This window comes from Ovis aries, chromosome 18 (genome assembly GCF_016772045.2).
Source record: "Ovis aries strain OAR_USU_Benz2616 breed Rambouillet chromosome 18, ARS-UI_Ramb_v3.0, whole genome shotgun sequence".
In the NCBI taxonomy this organism is placed as follows: domain Eukaryota; kingdom Metazoa; phylum Chordata; class Mammalia; order Artiodactyla; family Bovidae; genus Ovis; species Ovis aries.
The window spans coordinates 48222525-48246537 of NC_056071.1; positions in this window are offsets into that span (position 1 = coordinate 48222525).

Below are 24013 nucleotides of genomic sequence, written 5' to 3' on the forward strand. Positions count from 1 at the left end.
CAAAAGCATCAATTCTATATGTACATATATATTTTGTTATTATTTTATTTTCATAATAAGTACATGCATTCACTTGCAACTTTTGGACATAATTTGACAAAATACTCTGAACAAAACTTTGATTGGGCAAAATCAATAATAGTTAATTATTTTACTTAGCTTTTTTTGTTTGTTTGTTTGTTTTTGAAAAGACAAATAGAATATTACTCAGGTACAATTTCTCTTTGGTCAGTTATTTCTTTTTTTTTCCACTTCCCAGTGCCATATTGCAATATTTCTGTTGGTATGAATTCCAAAATTGAGATTACATAGTCATAGTGTATATGCATTTTTAGTTTTCACTATTATTTATACTTGTTTTACATGTGTTTTAGCTTTTTATTTAATCTAAAAGACACTTGTGCATAAGTCCATTTGCCTTTTTTTTTTCCTTTAACAGAACACACCAGTGTTCTAAAGCCAACATAGAATTTGAGATTTGAATATAGTCTTAGATTTAGACATACTATTTTTAATGAAAATTGTTGACATGTCTCAGGTTCAGATGTAGATTTCTGTATCTGTTATCAAGTGGTGTTATTTTCTCTTTAATTACTTTCTGTTATTCAAAAGCCTGCTGATGTCTTGTATGCAGTAAGTACTCCTTAACTCCACTGAAGGACTGCAAGTTGACCAGTTGCCCATTGCAAGTAAGTTCTCATTAAAAGTCATCATTGTTTATTATGGCCAGTTGACTGTGCTTTGATTAAATGTATATTGGAATAAGTTTATAGGCTCTGAGTACCTTTTACATGCTGAAGTGCTACCCTAATCTATCAGCTTTTAAAATAAGTTCATTTTGCTTGAGTCCTTTACAGAAAATTAAAAACATAATGTTTTGAGAAGGATATAATTTTATTTTACTTTCACTAGCATATTTTCTTGAATTGAAAATATGATCTTGAAACTCTGATTTGAGAAACCTCTATTTACCACAGGTCATCTGTTTCAGTCTGCTGTTTCTGTTGTGGATGTTATTTAGGCAATAGCAAAATTTCTAAATCCATTGGCAGGAAGAAGTGATGATGGGCATCTTAGTAAGCAATTTGGATTTTTGAGCCAGCAGAGTATTAGCACTTTAGAGCCTATCTCTTACAGAAATAAGCCAGTAACAACAGATCATTTTTGTCAAAAAAGTCAGCATTTTTTTTTTTATACTTGTTGGCTAGTTGTGGGGAGTAGGTAGGATGAGAAGGAAAGACAAAGATGGGAAAACCAGTCCTCTACCCAGATGTTATTTACTACTAAGAATAAAACCTTCTAGAATCGTGAATTTTCAGTCAAAGAGAAATGAACTAGAGTAGGCTTGCAATATAGAACAAAAGTGGCTCTGGACAGAATCTACAGCCAGTAAGTATGTGAATTAAGGCAAATTATCATGATAATTTTCCTCATTGTGACTCCAAGGTCCTTGCAGATCATTATAATTCTTAAGTTACCACAAATCAGTTATTACATTTAAAAAGTCATTTTCTAAAATAAACCTAGAGTAATTAAACCTCTGTTAAAAGCAGGCATATTTATGATTTATACAGAAACATTATGAGCTAAAACTTTTTCAGTAGATAAAATGTTATAGTCTGTGAACCTGTTGGAACCCAAAAGCTGCAGGTGCTTCTTTGAAAAATGACATTTCCATCAGCTACCTGACAAGTACAGCTGAAATATCAAAGTTATAAACATTCTGGTTCTGTGTGCCAGCTGCTGTTTCTGTGGAAACAGCCTGAGTTGCCAAAGGAAGGTAAATGTCCTTAACATATAATTGTGAGACTAAATGTTTTACTAAATATGCATTTGGATATATTTTTTATTATAAAATTTCCATTTTGATCATTTTACTTATATATCTATATATCTACATATATAAGATCAAATACTATTAAAATAAATTACATTCACTTTTATTTTAACTTTAATATTGTATTATATAAATATAGGTATAAATTATAAAATAAATTATATCATAAATATTACTCATCATTTAACTATTATAAATTGTTCAAAAATTAAAAACATAGGGAACAAAAGGACATATTTAATATATTTGTATTTTTGATATAATCTACAAATAACTAAACAAAGGGGAAATTATTTGTTAGTCTAAAAATAAACTCACTTTAATTGCACTGGTTATCCAGATTACTCTGTCACAAAAGAAACAAATTCATTATTGGATTTATATTAGTGGATTCTAATATTTTTACATTCCCCTAACTTGCTTTGATAATGCAACATTTATTTTGGTATATACAAAGAGCTATGCAGTTTTTTTTCTGCTGAAAAATAGTAGCTAAAGATGGAGCAATTTTGATATTTTCTTTATCTATATAATATTTAGCATTGTGATATATGATATAGTCAATGAAAAACTTTCACCCTGTTCATTATATATTTGTACACTTGGAATTGTAAACAATAGTAATTTTATACCTTCAGGAAAGATTAAAATGTAACTTTATGATCCTTCAGTGTGTGAGCCAATGAGATTTCCAATAAACATGTTCTAGGTACTAATATCATAGCATCGTCATATTACTAGAAAATACACTTTGCCATTTAATAATAGAGCATTCTTAAATGTTGCTTCTACTATATCAACTTGGGATATTATTATTTAATAGAGATGACAGTCACTTCAAGAGTGTTAAAAAGACTAATAGTTAACTTGCATTTTAAAGATATATAACCTTGGACTGGCTGAGTCATTGGGAAGATCTCTATCATCCTCAAATCTTACTTAGCTAAATGATTTTTGTTATAATTCAAGACTTCTATGATTTGATAAGACAGTGCATGTATTCATCTCATAATTTTTTAGGGAATTGATTATATTGCCTTTTTTCTTGGTAAATTAAATGGAATATACATTGATCTTTGATGAAAGCATTTCAGGTTTCTTTTTTAAATTAAAATTTATTTGATTTACAGTATTGTGTGATTTACAGATGTGCAAAAAAGAGATTCAGTGTTTCTTCAGTTTATATTCCTGTATAGTTTATTACAAAATATTAAATGTAACTCCTTGTGCTCTACAGTAAATCCTTGTTCCTTGTCTATTTTTCATAGTAGTTTGCATCTCTCAATCCCATACTCCTAATTTGTCTCTCCTCCTTCCCTATCCCCTGTGGGAACAATATATTTGCATTCTGTTTGTGGGTCTGTATCGGTTTTACTATAGATTCATTTGTATGATTTTTAGATTCCAAAAATTAGTGATATCATATAGTGTTTGTCTTTCACTAAGTGATTTAATTCACTAAGTAGATATTTCTTCAGTTCAGTTGCTCAGTTGTTTCTGCCCTCTTTGTGACCCCATGAACCGCAGACGCCAGGCCTCCCTGTCCATCACCAGCTCCCGAAGTCTACCCAAACCCGTGTCCATTGAATCAGTGATGCCATCTAACCATCTCATCCTCTGTCGTCCCCTTCTCCTCCTGCCCTCAATTTTTCCCAGCATCAGGGTCTTTTCAAATGAGTCATCTCTTTGCATCAGGTGGCCAAAGTATTGGAGTTTCAGCTTTAGCATCAGTCCTTCCAATGAACACTCAGGACCGATCTCCTTTAGGATGGACTGGTTGGATCTCCTTGCAGTCCAAGGGACTCTCAAGAGTCTAGTCTTCTCCAACACCACAGTTCAAAAGCATCAATTCTTCAGTGCTCAGCTTTCTTTATAATCCAACTCTCACATCCATCCATGACCACTGGAAAAACCATAGGCTTGACTAGACGGACCTTTGCTTTTACTTTACGGAACTTTACCATTACTTGTCAAAGTAATGTCTCTGCTTTTTAATATGCTGTCTAGGTTGGTCATAACTTTCCTTCCAACGAGTAAGCATCTTTTAATTTCATGGCTGCAGTCACCATCTGCAGTGATTATGGAGCCCAAAAAAATAAAGTCTGCATTGTTTCCACGGTTTCCCCATCTATTTGCCGTGAAGTGATGGGACTGGATGCCATGATCTTCATTTTCTGAATGTTGAGCTTTAAGCCAACTTTTTCACTCTCCTCTTTCGCTTTCCTCAAGAGACTTTTTAGTTTCTCTTCACTTTCTGCCATAAATGGTCATGAAGTGCAATGAGGTGGCACCACCAGTTCAAGGCTCTCTCCTCCCTGATTGCCAGCAGGCCAGCACAGACGCAATCCTCCTGAGTAGAGTCTAGGCTTCTCTAGTCTGTCTGTCAGTCTGTGGATTTTCAACCGATCAAGAGGGCTTTCTCTTCTTCTCAGAGCCCGAGGACTAGGGTGCACAGATTTTAGATTGAGTAGTTTACTCCGCAGGGTGAGATTTCACCCTTACAGACCTTTCCCTCCTCATAGATGCCTCCTGGGGGCTCAGGCTCAAACCTGATGTATCACCCCCCGTTTTTTTTTTCTGTCCTACTTGGTTAAATGGAGATGTTTCTTGCAGTTTTAATTATATAGAAGTTCTTTTGCTAGGTTCCAGTTAGTTTTCCATTTGAATTACTCCACATGTAGGTGTATTTTTTCTTTTAAGCATTTGTTTTCCTACTCTGCTACCTGTTCCCCTCTTAAACTCTCTACTTTTAATCTGCTTCATTATGTTGAGTACATTTCTTGTTACTTCATCTCCTTATACTTAAATTCCAAGTCTACAATTCTTTTAGTATCCCCCACTGTGCCAGGAGTGACTCTGGCACCCCAAAACTGCCACATAGACCATGTACTTCTCTAGAGCAAAAGCCACAAGGACGTATGCACAGGCCACTGGCGACAGAATCAAAGCATTTCAAGTTCGTAAAGTACCTCTGTACATTAATATTTTTAAAATAGCAAAATGAAAATATAAAAACAACTAAAATGCAGATAATACACATATAACATATTCACCACATGATATGATTTTTAGTGACTGTGTTTAATATGCATTTTTAAAATTAGATATTTAAGTAAAGATTAGGAACTTCAGTAGTATAGCAATGAGTTTTCTTATTCTTGGGTAATCAATCATTCCAACAAATTGTGAAACTGCCAGAAGTTAAGTCATTTGTGTTAACCTTGATTCTATTCTTCAGTGCAGTAGCAGATGACAGGCAGGATCCCAGGCTGAGAAATGTGAATTTATTGCAGCTATAGCATATACGTCAGCATAGGACTGAGAATTCAGTCAGATTCTACCCGGGTCATTATTTTTAAAACCAACTTTGGTCTCGCTAAGAATAAATATCATACTATTCTACCATTTTTTCCCCTTTTCCACTCTTTGAATGGATAAGATGAATTCACTTTTTTCCTGTTACTTTTATGTGTCTTTTTCTCCCTTCAATTCTCAAGCACAATTCTTTGACAGTACTCCTTGAAAAATTAAGTGTCACTCATCTCGTGTCTGTTTGTATTTCATATTACTGATTAAAGAAAAAATCATCTATAAACCATAGTGTTGGTGGAAAATATAAATGGAGAGTTTTCATTTTCATCCTATGTTAATGTATCAAGTAAAATGTAGTAAAATATCATGTGGCTCTATCAGTCACAAACCATTTTCCTGCTTTCCCCTCTACTTACTTGATGTTCAGTTCAGTTCAGTTCAGTTCAGTCGCTCAGTCGCGTCCGACTCTTTGCGACCCCATGAATTGAAGCACGCCAGGCCTCCCTGTCCATCACCAACTCCCGGAGTTCACTCAGACTCACGTCCATCGAGTCAGTGATGCCATCCAGCCATCTCATCCTCTGTCGTCCCCTTCTCCTCCTGCCCCCAATCCCTCCCAGCATTAGAGTCTTTTCCAATGAGACAACACTTCGCATGAGGTGGCCAAAGTACTGGAGTTTCAGCTTTAGCATCATTCCCTCCAAAGAAATCCCAGGGCTGATCTTCAGAATGGACTGGTTGGACCTCCTTGCAGTCCAAGGGACTCTCAAGAGTCTTGTCCAACATCACAGTTCAAAAGCATGAATTTTTCGGCCCTCGGCTTTCTTCACAGTCCAACTCTCACATCCATACATGACTACTGGAAAGACCATAGCCTTGACTAGACGGACCTCAGTCAGCAAAGTAATGTCTCTGCTTTTGAATATGCTATCTAGGTTGGTCATAACTTTTCTTCCAAGGAGCAAGCGTCTTTTAATTTCATGGCTGCATTCACCATCTGCAGTGATTTTGGAGCCCCCAAAAATAAAGTCTGACACTGTTTCCACTGTTTCCCTATCTATTTCCCATGAAGTGATAGGACTGGATGCCATGATCTTCATTTTCTGAATGTTGAGCTTTAAGCCAACTTCTTCACTCTCCTCTTTCACTTTCATCAAGAGGCTTTTTAGTTCCTCTTCACTTTCTGATGTTACTCTGCATCATAACACAGTAGAACTGGAAAGGTTAGAGTGTAGATCATGAGAGGTTAACACTTTGATCGTGATTAGCTAGCTAATTAATGATAAAGCTAAATTAACTCAATCTCATTTTTATTTGTTGTCCTTTATTAATTGCACATAATTTTGTATTGAAATCATTTCAAGGTCAATGTATTCCAAACCACAGTGTCTATTCTTCTTTCCTTAACACAGTTTGTTACTTCCTTTTCCTCTTACACTTCTAGTGAGGTAGATTTGTCTACTATAGTAGAAAATGAACTAAATATTAGCCCAAATTAAATAGGTTATATTAATAAACATAAATTACAAAATATAATACATTTATATATACTTTTATAAAATTATTGTATTTTAAAAATTCATGTACCATGTTATTTACTTAGCACCATAACCTATTAAATTATTTATAAAACACACACTGAGGGTTCAACATTTTAATTATTTTTTAATTTATTTTATTTTAATTATTTTATTAAGGACACAAATTAAGTGGAAGGAGTCACTTCTTCTGGAGTCATTCATTGTTGAAAATGTAATTTGCTTTGGTTTATTTTATGTTAAATGAAACATTAAAAAGATTCATTTCAGTTCAGTCGCTCAGTTGTGTCCGACTCTTTATGACCCCATGAATTGAAGCACGCCAGGCCTCCCTGTCCAACACCAACTCCTGGAGTTCACTCAAACTCAAGTCCATTGTGTTGCTGATGCTATCCAGCCATCTCATCCTCTGTTGTCCCTTCTCCTCCTGCCCCCAATCCCTCCCAGCATCAGGGTCTTTTACAATGAGTCAGCTCTTTGCATGAGCTGGCCAAAGTATTAGAGTTTCAGCTTTAGCATCAGTCGTTCCAAAGAATACCCAGGACTGATCTCTTTTAGAATGGACTGGTTGGATCTCCTTGCAGTCCAAGGGACTCTCAAGAGTCTTCCCAAACAACACAGTTCAAAAGCATCAATTCTTCGGTGGTCAGTTTTCTTCACAGTCCAAATCTCAAATCCATACATGACCACAGGAAAAACCATAGCCTTGACTAGACGGACATTTGTTGGCAAAATAATGTCTCTGCTTTTGAATATGCTATCTGGGTTGGTCATAACTTTCCTTCCAAGGAGTAAGCATCTTTAAATTTCATGGCTGCAGTCACCATCTGCAGTGATTTTGGAGCCCCCAAAATAAAAGTCTGACACTGTTTCCACTGTTTCCCCGTCTATTTCTCATGAAGTGATGGGACCAGATGCCATAATCTTCATTTTCTGAATGTTGAGCTTTAAGCCAACTTTTTCACTCTCCTCTTTCACTTTCATCAAGAGGCTTTTGAGTTCCTCTTCATTTTCTGCCATAAGGGTGGTATCATCTGCATATCTGAGGTTATTGATATTTCTCCCAGCAATCTTGATTCCAGCTTATGTTTCTTCCAGTCCAGCGTTTCTCATGATGTACTCTGCATATAAGTTAAAGAAGCAGGGTAACAATATACAGCCTTGATGTACGCCTTTTCCTATTTGGAACCAGTCTGTTGTTCCATGTCCAGTTCTAACTGCTGCTCCCTGACCTGCATACAGATTTCTGAAGAGGCAGGTCAGGTGGTCTGTATTCTCATCTCTTTCAGAATTTCCCACAGTTTATTGTGATCCACACAGTCAAAGGCTTTGGCATAGTCAGTAAAGCAGAAATAGATGTTTTTCTGTAACTCTCTTGCTTTCTCCATGATCCAGCGGTAGTTGGCAATTTGATCTCTAGTTCTTCTGCCTTTCCTAAACCAGCTTGAACATCAGGAAGTTCATGGTTCACGTATTGTTGAAGCCTGGCTTGGAGAATTTTGAGCATTACTTTACTAGTGTGTGAGATGAGTGCAATTGTGCAGTAGTTTGAGTATTTTTTTGGCATTGCCTTTCTTTGCGATTGGAATGAAAACTGACTTTTCCAGTCCTGGGGCCACTGCTAAATTTTCCAAATTTGCTGGCATATTGCGTGCAGCACTTTCACAGCATCTTCTTTCAGGATTTGAAATAACTCAACTGGAATTCCATCACCTCCACTAGCTTTGTTTGTAGTGATGCTTCCTATGGCCCACTTGACTTCACATTCCAGGATGTCTGGCTCTAGGTGAGTGATCACACCATCGTGACTATCTGGGTCATGAAGATCTTTTTTGTACAGTTCTTCTGTGTATTCTTGCCACCTCTTCTTAATATCTTCTGCTTCTTTTAGGTCCATACCATTTCTGTCCTTTATCAAGCCCATCTTTGCATGAAATATTCCCTTGGTATCTCTAATTTTCTTGAAGAGATCTCTAGTCTTTCCCATTCTGTTCTTTTCCTCTATTTCTTTGCACTGATAGCTGAGGAAGGCTTTCTTATTTCTCCTTGCTATTCTTTTGAACTCTGCATTCAGATGCTTATTTTTTTCCTTTTCTCCTTTACTTTTTGCTTCTCTTCTTTTCACAGCTATTTGTAAGGCCTCCCCAGACAGCCATTTTGCTTTTTTGCATTTCTTTTCCGTGAGGATGGTCTTATTCCTTTCTCCTGTACAATGTCACAAACCTCTGTCCATAGTTCTTCGTGCGCTCTATTAGAGATAGTCCCTTAAATCTATTTCTCACTTCCACTGCATAATCATAAGGGACTTGATTCAGGTCATACCTGAATGGTCTAGTGGTTTTCCCTACTTTCTTCAATTTAAAAAGATTAAACTAGGAATTATAAATTATCTAACAGAAGTTCTATAGCCACTATTTTAGTAATTATCTAGATTCACAATGTAACTAATCTTTGTCTTAATTCTAACTTGATAATTCACTCCAACACGTACAATTTTTAAGAAATCGGAGTTGAATGTAGGATTTTCATTTTAATATTAACAATTAAAACCTGAAGAACTGCTCACAATCATATTTGTATATGAATTTAGATTTTTCTAATTATTTGTCTTTAAATATTATTAATAATTCTTTAACAAAATAGAGACTCCATTCCTTACTGATGCAGTAAAAAACACAGAAATTTCTCTCTCTCTGGCTCTCAGTTGGACTTTTTTTGTAATAGTGGTGCCACTCAGAGGGATGCTTGCCATTGTTATCAGCCTTAACTTCAGAGTCCTGGTTTAGTGGTTCCTGGTTCTTAATTTTTACAGAATTACTCAGGTGGTAATACTAGTCCACATCAACTAAAGCATTGTATAATTATATAAATCAGTAAGAATATATATTTTTCTCATTTTCTCTTCATTTACTTTAAAAGCCATTGTATAAAATTGTGCATTCTCTAGATAATATATAATGCATATTTATAAATATTGTATATCAGTCTTTACATAATATATGTGTTTACATTTTATGTATAATTTATTGTAGGGCCTATGACAAATAGAAATATATTTGCCAATAAAAAGCACAAGAGAGGCACATGAAAGCTAGGGCTAAGGATATGACTATCGATGATAAGTAGTAATTATAACAATATATTGTTTACTTTGCACATTAATGTAATATGCCTGTGATGATACCACAATGAGAAGGAAATGAAACAGATATAAAGATATAGTTTTGTATATAATACTAGAATTAAGCTAGTACAAGTTGGAAGCTGATTCAGTTGAGATATATATGGTAAATTTTATAGCAGCTAGTACAAAAAAATTTAAAATGTAGTTAAAATTATTGAAGAAATTAAAATGCTACATTAGAGAAAGACAAGTATCAAATGATGTATCTTATATGTGGATTCTAAAAAATGACTATAAATGAACTTATCTATAAAGCAGAAATAGAATTACCGATGTAGAAACTAAACTTATGGTTACTTGAGAATAAGAGGTATGCGGGATAAATTGGAAGATTGGGATTGACATATGCACACTGCTATGCATAAAACAGATAACTGATCAGGGCCTATTGTTCTTGGAGAAGGAAATGGCAACCCACTCCAGTATTCTTGCATGGGAAATCCATGGACAGAGGAGCCTGGTGGGCTGCAGCCCACGGGATCATAAGAGTCAGAGATGACTTAGTGACTAAGCCACCACGTGGGGCCTACTATATAGCAGAGGGGACTCTACTCAGTACTCCATAATGGCCTATATGGGAAAAGAAGCTAAAAACATGTGGATATATGTATATGAATAAAAGATTCCCTCCACTGTACACTTGAGCACAACATTATAAATCTACTATAACCTAATAATTAAAAACATAAATAAATAACCGAAAAGGAAATGATTACTATTATACAAAATAAGATGTTCATGGTAATGACTCTGCTTAAATCTTCTAATGGCACATTGATAATAGCTTGTCTTTTAGGTAGCTATGTTTTTGCTAGATGGGCTGGGATACTCCTGGTACATACCTGGTTAGGACGTCTTTCAGTTGTGGCCTACTTGGTGCAACAGGCATGTAAGAAATTGATACAGAGCAATGCCATGATAAATGAACAGAAAGTAATCAGATTTTCTTATTTAAACAAGAAAATGTAAAGACACTGTAGAAGTTGAAATATATGTGGGCCTATTAAATTTATGATGGAGAAGAAACTAGCAGAGGCAGTCAAACAGTATAGACAGAGGAGTACATGGGAATTGAATAAGAAAAAAGCAAAGTCAAAATTCATGAAAGAGAAATCATATAACATATGATGAAATTGTAGCCGGATACCTCTTGATACTATAAAGATTATCCATTTAATCTTGACAGTATTTGCACTTCAGAAGTGAGCAGTACTGTTTTATACAGAAATTTGACATTGACTTAGAAAAACAAATCTTTGAGAATCATATTAATTCAACTTCTCAATAGAAGCATGTTAAAATTCTCTTTTAAGTTTTTTTGAGATAAAGCGATCCAGGTGTTTATTTCTTTAATAGTCTTTCTTTCAAAAGTCCCTAAACATGGCCATGTAATTTAACTTATCCTTGACATCTTGACCTTTTTCCCTTTAACAACTGTCATCTATTACTAGCAGCAGTTTCACATCAGTGCTCTCCTAACCAGAATGCCAGAAATAAATGAATACAAACTTTGATGGTTTGGAGAGTAATGGTTACAGTTCTCTAAATGGTATAGATCTTGAGCTTTCATTCATGAAATAATGTTCTTTCTAAGGTAATATTTCCAGTTATGTATATTCAACAATGAAAGTCTATTAATGTCAGAGTGCTCATACACTTTGCTTTTGTCAGAATCTTTACAATTTCCCTCATAGATCAAAATAGTGTTTGTGAAGCGAATCAGCATTAAAAAAAAAAAAACTAAAATATTCTCATTAATGAACCTTAATAATATTTAATAATGTTAGTGTAATTTGTTAACATTACAAGGCCTGACATATTTTCTCCCACTCATAATAAAAAACCTGTGAATATATTCATTAAAAAATGAATGCAAAAGCATTGAATAATATGAGAAGATGGAAATGTGAGCTTTAAAAATTTATACTAATCTCAATATATAGGCATTTGCACAAAGAATGTGCTAACCACCAGATTTGTTTCAGTAAGGTCATGCTTAAAATCTTGTATGCTGGGCTTCAGCATTATGCAAACTAAGAACTTCCAGATGTCCAAGCTGAGTTTAGAGAAGGAAGAGGACTCAGAGGTCAAATTGCCAACATTCACTGGATTATATAGAAAGCAACAGAATTTCCAAAAAAAAAAAAAATCCATCTCTGTTTCACTGACTATGCTAAAGCCTTTGTGTGGTCATGACAAACTGTGGAAAGCTCTTAGAGAGATAGGAATACCAGAACATCTTACCTGTCTCTTGAGAAACCTGTTTGTGGGTCAGGAAGCAACAGTTAGAACCCTGTATGGAATAACTGATTGGTTCAAGATTGAGAAAGGAATACAACAGGCCTGTCTGCTGTCACTCTGTTTGTTTAACCTATGCTGAGCATATAATGAGAAATGCTGCTGCTGCTAAGCTGCTTCAGTCATGTCTGACTCTGTGCGACCCCATAGATGGCAGCCCACGAGGAGAAATGCTAGGCTGGATAAATTACAAGCTGGAATCAACATAGCTGGGAGAAACATTATCAACCTCATATATGTGAAAGATACCACTTTAATGGCAGTAAGAGAAGAACTAAAGAGCCTCTGGATGAGGGAGAAGGAGGAGAGTGAAAGAGCCAGCTTAAGACAAAATATTAAAAAACCTAAGATCATAGCATCCAGCCCCATTCAGTTCAGTTCAGTCGCTCAGTCGTGTCTGACTCTTTGCGACCCCATGAATCGCAGCACGCCAGGCCTCCCTGTCCATCACCAACTCCCAGAGTTCACTCAGACTCATGCCCATCGAGTCAGTGATGCCATCCAGCCATCTCATCCTCTGCCGTCCCTTCTCCTCCTGCCCTCAGTCTTTCCCAGCGTCAGAGTCTTTTCCAATGAGTCAACCCTTTGCATGAGGTGGACAAAGTACTGGAGTTTTAGCTTTAGCATCATTCCTTCCAAAGAAATCCCAGGGCTGATCTCCTTCAGAATGGACTGGTTGGACCTCCTTGCAGTCCAAGGGACTCTCAAGAATCTTCTCCAACACCACAGTTCAAGAGCATCAATTCTTCGGTGCTCAGCCTTCTTCACAGTCCAACTCTCACATCCATACATGACCACAGGAAAAACCATAGCCTTGACTAGACAGACATTTGTTGGCAAAGTAATATCTCTGCTTTTGAATATGCTATCTAGGTTGGTCATAACTTTTCTTCCAAGGAGCAAGCATCTTTTAATTTCATGGCTGCAGTCACCATCTGCACTGATTTTGGAACCCCCAAAAATAAAGTCTGACACTGTTTCCACTGTTTCCCCATCTACTTCCCATGAAGTGATGGGACCGGATGCCATGATCTTCATTTTCTGAATGTTGAGCTTTAAGCCAACTTTTTCACTCTCCTCTTTCACTTTCATCAAGAGGCTTTTGAGTTCCTCTTCACTTTCTGCCATAAGGGTGGTGTCATCTGCATATCTGAGGTTATTGATATTTCTCCCGGCAATCTTGATTCCAGCTTGTGTTTCTTCCAGTCCAGCGTTTCTCATGATGTACTCTGCATATAAGTTAAAGAAGCAGGGTGACAATATGCAGCCTTAATGTACGCCTTTTCCTATTTGGAACCAGTCTGTTGTTTCATGTCCAGTTCTGACTGCTGCTTCCTGACCTGCATACAGATTTCTGAAGAGGCAGGTCAGGTGGTCTGGTATTCCCATCTCTCTCAGAATTTTCCACAGTTTATTTTGATCCACACAGTCAAAGGCTTTGGCATAGTCAATAAGGCAGAAATAGATGTTTTTCTGGAACTCTCTTGCTTTTTCCATGATCCAGCGGATGTTGGCAATTTGATCTCTGGTTCCTCTGCCTTTTCTAAAACCAGCTTCAACATCAAGAAGTTTGCGGTTCACATGTTGCTGAAGCCTGGCTTGGAGAATTTTGAGCATTACTTTACTAGCATGTGAGATGAGTACAATTGTGCGCTAGTTTGAGCATTCTTTGGCATTGTGGCAAAGAGAAGGGGAAAAGGTGGAAATAGTAACAGATTTCCTCTTCTTGGGCTCAGAAATCTTAGACAGTGACAGCATCCATGAAATCAGAAGACAATTGCTTCTTGGCAGGAGAACTATGACAAACCTAGGCGGTGTGTTGAAAAGTAGAAACAATACAAAGACATAGTCAAGGCTATGGTCTTCCCAATGGTCATGTTCCATTGTGAGAGCTATACTATAAAGAAGGCAGAATGCCCAAGAATTGATACCTGTGAACTGTGCTGCTGGAGAAGACTCCTGAAAGTCCTTTGGCCAGCAAGGAGATCAAACAAGTTAATCTTAAGGGAGATCAACCCTGAATGTTCATTGGAAAGACTGATGCTGAAACTGAACCTCTAGTACTTTTGTCATCTGATATGAACAGATGGCTCACTAGAAAAGTCCCTGATGCTGGGAAAGATTGAGGGCAGAAGAAGAGGGCATCACAGGATGAGATGGCTGGATGGCATCACTGATGCAATGAACATGAATTTGGACAAATTCTGGAAGATAGTGAGGGACAAGGAAACCTTTCATGCTGCAGTCCATGGGGTCGCAAAGAGTCGGACATGACTGGGTGACTGAACGAAAACAACATAGGCATTTGCATATTATTATAGAGACTTCCCTGGTGGCTCTGTCATAAAGTATCCACCTGCAATGAAGGAGACACGGAAAATGTGGGTTTGATCTCTGGGTCAGGAAGATCCCTTGGAGGTGGGCATGGCAACCCACTCCAGTATTCTTGCCTAGAAAAATCTCTTGGACAGAGGAGCCTGAAGAGCTACAGTCCATGGGATTGCAGAAGAGTCAGACACAACTCAGTGACTAAACAAAGACAATGTTATTTAAACTCACAGTTGTGAAATCTGCATACAGAGCAGCTTAAACAGTAACTTGGGCATGGGCAACTGAGAATGAGGGTGGATGACAAGAGTAGTCCAGAGACTTCCCTTCCCTTCCTTTCTCCAGTTCAGGAACATTATGCCCACCTGTTTCAGAAACTAGAAAATCAGTTATCCAACCAGAGTTAAACTAAGAAAAAATTCAGCTGAATATTTGCCTAGATCCTCAGTGTGCAAAGGACCTTAAAGCATTATTGTATTTATCGTACTAGTTGTTGTTCAGTCACTCAGTTCTGTCTGACTCTTTATGACCCCGTGGACTGCAGCATGCCAGGCTTCCCTCTCCTTCACCATCTCCTAGAGTTTGCTCAAACTCATGTCCATTGAGGCATTGATACCATTCAAGCATCACTTCCTCTTCCACCCTCTTCTCCTACTGCCTTCAATCTTTCCCAGCAACAGGGTCTTTTCCAGTGAGATGGCTCTTCGCATTAGGTAGCCAAAGTATGGGAGCTTAAGCTTCAGCAGCAGTCCTTCCAATGAGTATTCGGGGTTGATTTCCTTTAGGATTGACTGGTTTGATTAGTAGAGAAGCATGTAAATAAGGGAAGTAATAATTTTTTTCTCCAAATCGCTTTCTATACTTTACGTGGATCTCCAGAAAGTAAAAGAGAATGGAAAATTAATAATTACCTGCAAAAATCATTTCCTAAAATAAAATAAAAATGAGGATTTTTCTAAAGATCTATCATAGGTGTATTAATTTTTTTTTAAAAAAGGCACCAATGTAGAGTGTAATGTTGAACATATAGAAATTTAGGGTGAAGAAAAATCTCCCGACAATTTCCAGATCATTAAAAAGAAAATGTACTGCTACTCACAAATAAAATTCAATTTAACTGCAGATTTCTTATAATTAACAATTTAGACTATAGAAAGCAGCAGATTAATATTTGGGAGAAGATTTTTTTATAATCTAGAATTAATACCCATCCAAAGTAGCATTCTAATATACAGGTAAAGTTTTTGAAAATTGATTATGTAATGATACACAAAGGTTAAAATTTAAAGTCAACATCTGAAACAACTATTCTAGAACAACTGGCAAAATAGTTAACCAACTTAATAAACAAATCAAAGAAAGCAGAGGGATGATGTCAAATACTAACATAAAAAACCCTTTCACATTCATATTTACATGAAAAATTTTCATTTGATGAAAATAATCTTTAAAGGAACTGGAACTAAAATGACAAAAAGCAGACAATGTGAGAAGAAAAAATAAGTAATAGTATGCCAAAGTTTGTGTCTTATTTTTGGCAAAATTAAATTCTTGTTGATCTCTTATTAATGCAAATGATTATAAACATATATTTCATAATAAAGATAGCTGCATAAGAATAGAAATATACCCATTATTTTTCTAGCAGTGGAATAGTAATAAGGAAAGAAAATTTTATAATCCGGTAATGGTCATTATAAGCAATTATAAATTATAATAGCAAAAAAGACATGCTGAGCCCCCTGACATGTAAAAAGATTGAAAGTCATTACACCTATCCTTACCAGAAAAACTGAACAAATGAAAATCAGTGCCTTTTCATGGAACCTTCAGAAACTCTGGTTATAAGGAAAACCAAATCCTTGAAATCTAGAGAGATAGCCGCCCCCTCTCCCCACTTCCCGCTGCAAGATACAATATTGTGTGTCTATCTGCTTACCTGGAGCAGAAGCCACCAGACAACACAGCTGATGAAAAAAATATCCTTTTAAATGATAATTTTGAAAAATTACTTGGAGGCTGAATACAGAGAAACTTTGGAGGGTTGTTTCACCTGGACTCTCTGCTATTTTCATGGGTTTCTCTCCAGGAAACTTAATGATTCTCATGTTGAGAAGCTGAGAAAAATCATCTGGAAGAGTCCTGAAAGAGGGAGGTATAGACTAACCACGATGAATAGACTCTTTCCCCTACTTCCAGGAGGAAGGGGTTCCCAGGGGACAATTCTGAAACCTTATCTGGTGTAAAGGAAGGGAACTCTGCCCAACTCCAGGCAGTTTCAGCCTTCATGTCTTCTGTGAAGGAAATACAAATATCACAGCCACCAGGGCTCAGGGATTTAAGAAAGAAGTTGGAGTGACTCCAGACAGGGAAGAGAATAGCAATAGGGGCATGTCCTTAAAGAAGGGATAAATACTTGTGAAGGTCCCATAAAAGGGTACAACCAGAAGATTGTAGAATGTCCTCTGTCCCTTTCTCTATCCATACACCATAAACCTCCAATATAATAACAGTGTACTACATTGAAAGACCTACATCACACTGAGTTTCTCTCAGTAGCAATTCATGAGAGAATTTGAAAGCCTAGAAGTGAAATTAAAATAAGGACCAAAAATGATTTTGAAACCTCTTGTACCTATCACTATAATAAATGTTAAATATGGCCCAAATCCCAGGCAGATTATCATAAATCTTCACACTAAAAGAATATTTATGTGAGCACTCATTACCTTATATGAAATATCCTGTTTTCAATTTAAAAAAATTACAATGGCATACCAAAAAGTAAGAAAAATACACTGAAGAGAGAAAGCAAACCAAATAAGACTCAGGTGTGACATATTTGTTGGAACTGCAAATTCAGGAATTTAAAATAAGAATCTCTAATGAAAAAAGTACACAACATTCAAGAACAAATGGGTTATGGATGCCATCAAAGAGAAGAAACCATAAAAAAGTATCAAAATGAGACACTAGAAATCAATAACAAAGTGACAGAAATGAGTAGTGCCTTCAATGTGCTCGTCAGTTAAGACAAGGATGAGGAAACTTCAGAGTAAGTCAATATGAATCTCCCCAGCTGAAATGCAGAGCAAATATGAATGAAAACAAAAAGTCCTGGAACTTTGAGATAATATCCAAAAGTGTGATATGTCCACACTTTTGATAGGATCCAAAATCATATCCAGAAAACTCTTAAATAAAAAAGTAAAAATATAAAAACAAAGCAAAACAAAATATATCACACACACGCATCCTTGGATATATCACAATGAAACTGCATAGAAACTCAAAGACAAAAAGAAAATCTTATTACGGGAAGTCAGAAGATAAAGAAATACCTATGGGAGAATTAGGCTAAGAATTGCAATTGAATTCTAATAAAACACCATGAAAGTAAAAGATATTAGGTTCGATACTACTAGTTATCTCATACTTAGCACAGATAATGAAACTTAATGTATGTGAATAAGACAAACTTAAGGAATCTGGAGAATTTAGGGTGAAATTCAGATGGTGACAAAATAATTTATTAAAAATGTATGATATAATGTCATTCAATACATTGGAAGAAAAAAGGTTCTTAGCTAAGTAACTCTGGAAATAAGAGGAGACCCTAAGAGCAAAAGGAGCTGATCATTAGCTCTGTGCTATAGTTGGTATAATTATTCCCCATAGGGGTGTGGGTTGGTGTGTCACATATACACTGAGATTGAACAAATAAGTAAATGGATGGAACATGGTGAATCAGGTTTCTCACTGACATCAGTGGGACTGTATAGATTTAAAAATATATTTATATAAAATGCCAGAAGACTAGAATGAACGATGTGATATTGGATTAGGACTGGATACGTCAGTATGGATTCACTCTAATCTAATACAGATTGATATAAATCTACAGAATAACATATAGTTGGAGACGAACAACAAGCACATTTGGTGCTCAGAGCTTGGTTTCTAATACCAGTATGGAAAGGGAGGAATATGAAAAACTTAGTGGAGGAACCTGACCAACAAAACCTCAGTCAGGTGACCAAAGTTATCATCAGTAACCTATACACCCAAAACAATGATGAAAGAAACATAAGGCGAACTCACGTGGAAAAGTAGTTTAAAAATTTCCTTACCGATACTCCTCAAAATGCATGAAGTCATCAGAAACAATGACAGTCTTCAAAACTGTGACTGCCAAGAGACATGATGGCAATATATAATGTGGTAGACCAGAACAGAGAAAAGATACTAAGCAGAAAAGAAGGAAATCTGAATAAACGAGGGTTTAGTTAATAATCATATGTAGATATTGTTCATTTGCATGACAAATGTACCCTACTAATGTAAGACATTAGTAATAGAGGAAACTGAACATGGTGTAAAGGAGAATTATTATGTTTGCAACTTTCTGTAAATGTAAAAATACTGTAATAAAAGCTATTGCAAGTAATGTAAGTGTAAAAACTATCCTGTAATTAAATGTTTATTTAAAAAGTAAAGGGATGAATTAAGGGTAAGATTTTATGACCCTAACAAAACCCATTCCAATTTCTCTTTAAAAAATAATGTAGTAAATACTAGACAAAAACTTGGTCAGCAAATAAGTGTCCAAACAATCTAAGCACACATACCAATAGTAAACTTTAACTTCTTAAAAATGGATACTTTGCAGGTTGACTTGTAAAAAACTGAGTATATATTCCAGTGATGACTTTTATGCATCACTTATCACAATCGTATATTATGGAAAGGGCTGTTGTTTTAATTTTCAAGTTTGAGAAAAATTAAACACTAAAATTGACAATGAAATATACTGGCCATTGTTTGTATTTTAACTAAAGAAAATGAAGATTTATAAGGTGAAGTTATTTGCCTTCATTATTTTCTGTTATTGCTGGGAGTGGTAGTAGTAGCAGTGATATTGTTTCAATTTGTTTGATTTTTATTTTATTTTTCCTATATTTCTATTTCTCCTTGAGTTCAGTTATTTATTGGGCTAAAAAGCAATTTTCTCACTTATCATTAAAGAAAAGAGGCCATCTTTCTATTTGATATATTTCCTCTTTTAGTTCATTACCTTGTTTCTCCATTTCTCAGTGGTAAATCTAATATATAATCCTGAACTGTAGTTAAGACTTGACCTGAACGTGGGTGTACTTAAGAAGAAATTACTACAGTCTAATGTATTGTATCATGTTCTACTTGTTTTAAAAATGGTTGATTTATTACAGTGAGGTTTCAACCTTATTCTAAAAAGAAGCAGCCCTTGCCAGTTTGTGCATCCAGTTAAATATTAGGACTCTGCAACAGAAGAGAAATTATTTAGTGTATAACCCAGTTTGTGAAAAATATCACCTTTTCCTCACTACTATAGAAAAGGAAAAAAAAAAAAACAAAACAGTAGATTTCCATTATAATTAGGTAAGAGGGTAACATCTTTTTTGCATGCAATAGACAAATAGAAGCTTTTGTTTTTTTAATTTAAATTTAATTTTTTTGGTAAATTTTATTTATTCATTTTTTAAATAATTAAGTTTTTGTTTTTCTGATTGGGCAAACTGCATTAGAGTTGAAATGCTGGTTTCTTGTTCATAATTAAAATTATAATCAACTCAGAATTACATATGTATTATTCATATATGTCATTGAAAATAGCCATACCTAATGAGAAATTAATTGATGAATATCTTAAAATGAAGATTTTAGGAGATCTTAAAATCTCTTGAAGGAAGTGTGTCTTGCTTCAAGGATTTTTCATGGAGATCGCTACATAAAAGACAATCCACAACTCTTCAGAGAGCCAATGAAACATCTAAATTGCAATCAGTACAACCTTAATAGTAGTTACAGTCCTTTAGTATACAAACTAGTTACGCTGCATACACAAACAGACAATAAGCAAAACAACTTATTGAGTAATATGTATATATATATATTGTATAATACTGAGAAACTTTAGAGTGTATTCAGAACATTCTTGCTTTAGCCCTCTTTCCTACTCACTACTTAGTCCCTTTGCCTTCAGCAAGCACCTCAGCTGGTCAAAATTCTTTGCCTTATCAGTATTCCAAAATTTTATTACCAAGAGGTTATAGCAGTTATGAATCTTTTCTGTGTTGGGTTGCTGTAGATTTCCATTATTTTTTCCTATTGGATATGAAATTACTAAGATATAATTAGGAGATCTTCTAACTTGCATATTTCTCACTACCCCTATTTTGTGATAACAGCTAAATGAATCTTCCCAGTCTGCACAGTAAGCTCCCGTGCGTGTTGGCTCCGTTGCCCTGAGCCAAATGACAACCGTGGTCTCCAGTTTATCGTTCAATCCTGATAGTAGTTTGTCCCCTGAAAACTGAAACTTATGTATTATCTTTCTGTTGTTTTGCAACATCTTGCCACACACTTGGGAGCTTAAAACACTCATTTTCTATGTTTTTGTATGTGAGAAGTTCACAGCAGGGCTCAATTGGAGTTCTCTGCTTGGGGTCTTCTAAGGCCAAAATCAAGGTGTGAGTTAAGCTGGACTCTTACTTAAATGGAAGATCTATGGAAGAATACACTTCCAAGCTCTTTTATGCAATTGGAAAAGATTATTAATATTTTCATATAGTTTTAGGACTGAGTCTCCTGGCTGTTGGCCAGGGGAAGGCTCATCTTCCAGACACTGCTGGGATTCCTCATTGCATGGCCCTCTCCCTCTTTTAAAGTCAGAAGCATTTTCTTGAATACTTTCCTGGCTTGTTCTTTTACTTCTAGTTTTTAAGGTACACCTTACTGAGTCAGTTATAACCTGATACTCTTCACATCTTAAGGCTGATTGACTTGCGATTTTGATTATGTCACAAAATAATGTCATCATGTAAGTGCTTTAATGTTTGAATAACCAGGGAACAGGGATTCTGTGTATATGTGATAGAGGGAGATTGTTAGAATTTTGCCTGTCATTGCCTTTAATCCATCCAGCAGAACCCATATTTTCAAAAAGATGGTAATAAAAAATGTGAAGTCTTTTATTAGGTATAATGTGAGAGGAAGTGCTATAAATTTTATCCTACTACTCACAGAACCATGAATCCAGGGTTTTGGGAGAAACAACACAATATATATTGATTCTTAGCATATCAAGGAGGATATTATCCCAGGCCTGCGGTGTTGTCATCAAGCCAGCACCATGACTAAATTTGTAAAAGATTTAGTCTGTGAAGGTCATTCAACTGTTTAACAGGGTGATGGGGAAAATGAAAAGACTAGCAACTTCCCTCACCAAGAACTCATTAGCACAGTTCATTTTATTACAATGACTTCCCTAATAAGAATCAGTGATATTGGGAAAACATAAGCAATGTTGTTGGCGTAAACTTGATGAGATTTGTACAGACATAAGCATATAAGTATTTTTTTTTTTTTTTGTCAGAAGCATTCAAAACAGGGAATGCAAATCAGTATCTAAATTAGCCATCCCAGTGAGAACAAATCATTCCACCTTCTATTATAGAATTCACCCAGTGTGGACAGAGGGACTTCTCAAGGAATGGTGGCATGTTGTGGGATAAGTAATTTAGTCTCTCTTTCTGGCAGGTTTGACACTTAGCAGTGGCCATCACCAAATCATTCTTGGTGAGTGGAAGTTCACATTGCTTAATCCATACATACCCTCCATTCTTCCCCTATGACCACATTAGCCAATGCCCACTGGGATGTCTTGGAGAGAATTTGACTGACACTCAAGGGATAATTTATCTTCTCTACCTGATTATTCTTTTTTTCTTTTTTTTTTTCCTAAACGTGGCCATGGGGCATAAGTATATTTATTAGAGATGTTCACCCTTGGAACTTTTCCTGTCCCCCTTATCAATGATTTTTCAATCATATTCCTTCCATGCCCCTAACTGTCAAGCCAAACTGTTCAGCACAGGTCAATGTAGCATTAAAATTCTGGACATCTCTTCTTCTAGTCAAAGTTAACAACAAGGTAAACTGCTTGGTAGAAGGATTTTCTCTGAAAATGTTGCTTCAGAGCTACTCCTGAGTAGCGTGCTAACGCTGCATATCTTCACTTTGGGGTGGTACCAAAACAGTTTAGAGAGTTATTTTTAAGCCAGACTTACTAAATACTGTGCATAAAGGATTTCTCATGGACCATAAATGCCAGTAAAGAGAAAAGGGAAGCTATTTAGTGGTAGGAGAAGTCATGAAAACAGGAACTTCATTTTTTTTTAGTAACTGAGTAACTGGGAAGCGTTAATTTTGACTGCATACTGGATCCGCTTCTGTGATTTCATCTCTTATTTTGCTGCTTTTGTTATAGGTATACATAATGGCCTGCTTCAGGGAGACCTGCCGGCCTCCCTCTTCTTGACCCTTGGGCTCTAGGGTGGCTTTGCTTGGCTCACAGAGAGTGAGCCTGACCCTGCCCACTTGTGAAGGACTGTGACATTCTCTAGTTCTTTGTGTGGGAAATAGCACCTCTTGTCTACTGCTGCCAGTGTGGCTCAGCAGTGCACATTTGGGGGCTGGAATCACAAATAGCTGTGGTATCTTTGTTTATTGATATGACAGGAGATATTCCATTTCCCACCACCCATGAAATGACTGTAACAAACTGAAGCTAACACATCCACCTGCCTGAGCCTTGCCATTCTAGGAGATATTTGCAAGAATTAAAACGTCTTTTTACTTTGATTCCTCAACCCACCCTCATCTCTGATCCATAAAAGAACCTGTCATCCAGGCCCTGACAAGATGGTTATTTTGAGATGTTAGTCTGCCATCTTCTCAGTCAGCCAGCTCTCTGAATAAAGTAATATTCTTTGCCTCACACCTTGTCTCTCAGATTCATTGTCCTATCATGTGTCAAGCAGAGTGAGCTTGGACCCAGTAACATTGTTTGTGTGTATGCTACCTACTTTTGAAGATTGAGTGCTACTTTGCACACTCAACTTTATGGCTTGATGAGTCATTAACCAGTTAATGGTTCAGTTCAGCTCAGTCGCTCAGCCGTGTCCGACTCTTTGCGACCCCATGAATCACAGCATGCCAGGCCTCCCTCTCCATCACCAACTCCCGGAGTTCGATCTGACTCACATCCATCGAATCAGTGATGCCATCCAGCCATCTCATCCTCTGTCATCCCCTTCTCCTCTTGCCCCCAATCCCTCCCACCATCCGAGTCTTTTCCAATGAGTCAACTCTTCCCATGAGGTGGCCAAAGTACTGGAGTTTCGGCTTTAGCATCATTCCTTCCAAAGAAATCCCAGGGCTCATCTCCTTCAGAATGGACTGGTTGGACCTCCTTGCAGTCCAAGGGACTCTCAAGAGTCTTCTCCAACACCACAATTCAAAAACATCAATTCTTCGGTGCTCAGCCTTCTTCATAGTCCAACTCTCACATCCATACATGACTACTGGAAAAACCATAGCCTTGACTAGATCGACCTTAGTAGGCAAAGTAATGTCTCTGCTTTTGAATATGCTATCTAGGTTGCACCAGTTAATGGTGGGCATATGGAATTTTAT